The following is a 3,713-nucleotide window of genomic DNA, read 5'->3' as shown; positions in this document are numbered from 1 at the left end:
AATTCATATTGCATTATGGTTGTGTGTTTTTTTCTTTTCCGCTTTATAAAGAATATATAATCATATTGTTTTAGATAGACAAATAGTCTGGAGACATTTATTTTGTGCATAAAGATTTACGCTTTAAGTCCAACATGTTGTGTTTATTGCTCTAACCCCCCCCCCCCTTTTTTTGTCCAAAAGAAGATGTCGAGGATAATACTTGGAATATATTGGATATATGTCTATTGCGGAAGTGGATTTATTACATATACAAACACGTGAGCTAATGAAAAGGGGGATGAAAATATGATTTTGATTATTAAGATTTACCTTTGTGCGATTGATGACATTCTGTTTTCTCATTGTTCATTATATTCACATGGTAATTTTGGTTCTGAATTTCTTGTCTTGCAGAAAAAAACTTGTGAAATTTGCAGTGATTCAGGTATTCAAGAAGCAATTATTACATGTTATCAGTGGAAGAATGTTGACGTGCACCATAAGTCTTCTCTATCTTTTAAACATGAACGGGTAGTCAGGTGAGTTGATAGTCATGATATATATATGTATGTATGTATGTATATATGTACCTATGTATGTAGGTATACATGCATGTATGTATGTATGCATGTATGTATGTATGTATATGTATGTATGTATGTATATGTGTATGTTCTTCGTAAACTTTAAACATTGTCCCAGTCCTAATCCCCTTCTATTTTGGTTGACTTGCCCTTTCTAAGGGAGAAACAAATCTTTTCACACAGGGGCTACTTCGCTCGAAGAAAATTTCTAGTTAGATTACCAACTTTGTCCCCTTTTTGGAATTTTAAATAGGAATGAAAAGTGTAATAGGATTAAAAGGTTAAATTGAAGTGATATTACCACTTAGGGAGATTAAGGACTTCTTAGAGTTTTCTAATCTTTCTGACATTTTTTACAATTTTCGATCGGATACTAATAGTATTGGATATTGGGATCCACCTAAAGGATACACTAATTTTTTTAGTTTAGGTTTCAAAAGGTAATTTATTTTTAAAGGCTTAAGTATCCATAGGTTGTAGGTTTCTAGCTCTTGCTATAATCATCTGATTAGCAGGAGCATTTATATGTAGGTTGTTAGTTCCTGCTACAGTCATACAGGTAGAACTAGTTCTAATGAATATATTAGTATAATCTATTCTTTCATTAGCATGTTGTGGCCTTTAATTATTTAAAATATTTTGTATATCTTTTATGCACACATAGTCATCTTCTTGTTCTAAAAAGGTCTATTTTTCTCTTCCTTTCAGATACTGCGTTCTGGGCTACAGGGAAGATGCACCAGTGGAATGGTGTTGTGAAGAATGTGATATTCAAAAGGGGGTAATATTTTCACCGCGTGGACTAGAAAATAAGAGTTTTAAGGAATCCAAGTTACATGCCTCTATAAAGATTCGTCAGAGTACTGTGCAACCAAAGAAACATAATAAGTTTCCTCAGAGGCAACATATTAATTGGGAAAAAGACGTACAGATCGGGAAAAAGAGATATCTACCTGTTGAAGAAGCACTTGATTTTTCATCATGTATAAAGAATTATGGATCACCGCCAATAAATTTTGTCCCCTCAAGAATTGTCTCAACCAAATCTCGAAAATTTAGAAAGCCTAAAGGTTAAGTGTTCACCACCATCTTTTGTATTCATTTACTTGGTTTCCTTTTTCCTCTTCTTATACCTTTATTCTTCATAAATTTATTTTCCATCATATACTCTAATTAATTTTTTTAAACGATGTTGATATTATTTTTCGAAATGATTTTTGTTACATTGTCAATATTTGTAAAGCTTTCATAGCAAAACTAATTTACTTCTATAGTTCTATTCAATTTAATGTAGCATGTTTTTAGGTCAGGATGCGTCTATCATTCTTAAGCATAGGACTCCCAATGTTGTGAACGAGAGTCAAATAATGAATTCACCTACGACACACCCTTGTGATCCTGCTCTAATTCCTTCTTGGAAGTATCTTTCATAACTGCAAATTAATTACTAACATAGGTTAATACAGGGTACACTGAGCTTCAAAAATATACAAATTTAGCTCATCTTTGTTTTTGCATGCTAGCTTTTTTTGCTAGGTTGCCCATAAAATTAATAGTTACCTAGAGAAGCCATTAGTATCACTAAAAATGAATAGGGAATGACAGAATATATGGCTAACTATGAAAAAAGAGTTCTGCTCATACATAGTTGTGAGTCGTGACATAATGATACTTTGAATAAAATGGTAGTATACTTGATTCCTATTATGTATAAATTCCTTGAGGATTTGAAGTTGCTTCCACTCTATATCATTGTATTATGGAATATGGCAATTTCATGTTTTCAGATGTAGGAAACAAGAAATTATAGTTGAGTAGGTTATATGTGAACCATTCATTGCTTGGTTTCTAATTTTTTTTTTCAGTTTTGTAAATTAATGAAATTTATAGTGCAAAACAATGTTTAGCTTTACGTGAAACTTTCTCTTTATGATTTTTTGTCTGGAAAAGTGTTGCATGGATCTTTTTGTTTCCTTGAAACTCGAATATGCTTTCGTTTTGCGTCAAAAGGCATCGAAACTTCCCTTTGATTATTTTTATAGACTACATATATATTGAAAATCCTTATTTTACTTGAAGAATTTGCACCACTCAACTTCGCTTGCCTATAATAATTACTTTTTCTTATTTTATACTTATTCATCTTAGGGGAAATGTTGACATCTTAGGTTCTCTAAAACTTGCACCCGGGATATTCAATTGTTATATCCAAGCTCATCCCCCTTGCATAGTTAGAAGTGAAGTGTATGAGCTCTCAGGACTATTGCCTGATACTCTTAAACTTCAACTAGTTCCGCAAGGAAATATCTGGCCAAGTTTATTCGAAAATTATTATTCGGGTAAAGAAGATATAGGATTGTATTTCTTCAGAAGTGAGAGAAAAAGGTCAGATTCTACCATGTATATCTATTTGAAAAAGGGGTTGCAAAGTAGAAGTGCACCCTTTGCCCATAATTGTTTTTACTAGAAATTGATTTGCATTTCTCATTATATGTAGGTCTGAGAGATATATTGATTTGGTGGAGTTCATTCACAACAAGGGTTTGGTGATGAGAACTCTTATCAATGATGTTGAGTTGTTTATACTTGCATCAACAACCTTGTGCAATGATTCTCAAAGTACATTTATAATATTCATGTTCTTTTCTCATTTTCTTATTCCTTTTCAATGCATCTCACCGTTATGATGTTTTTATAGGAGGGAACAATGAGCACTTTCTGTAGGGATTATTTTACCGCATGAGACAGAATACAGACAGATGTGTTGAAGGGGAAGCAACAAAGTGATTGTTATGGATATAGACATGATTGAGGGGAGATGTCAGAATGAGGTTGAAATGAGATAGCCTGATAGCTAGAGAAAATGAAGGAGCGCTAAACACTGTTATCTTGAGAGCTACCAGATTAGTATAAGATGCCAACAAATAATAACAAGGGAATATGTAGCCAATGCACTATTTGAGTTGTTCATTATCATAGTTAACCATATGGAATCATTATAAATCTTGATATATGAGTTCCCCTTTCTGCTTTTACAATGAATAAATGTTGATATTCATTTTTATGAATGAGAATTGCCTTCCTATTTTGAATGAAATCACTTTACAGTGTAAGAATATATATGCTTTGTTTATATCTGAGTATGTA

General features: G+C 32.3%; 1 pseudogene; it reads left to right on the top strand.

The window, feature by feature from the left end:
- Positions 1-288: 288 nt before the first annotated feature.
- On the top strand, positions 289-3,462 carry LOC107006987 (annotated as a pseudogene).
- Positions 3,463-3,713: the final 251 nt, after the last annotated feature.

The sequence above is a fragment of the Solanum pennellii genome, chromosome 12, assembly GCF_001406875.1.
Source record: "Solanum pennellii chromosome 12, SPENNV200".
NCBI lineage: Eukaryota > Viridiplantae > Streptophyta > Magnoliopsida > Solanales > Solanaceae > Solanum > Solanum pennellii.
This window is presented reverse-complemented; position numbering and strand designations above follow the sequence as displayed.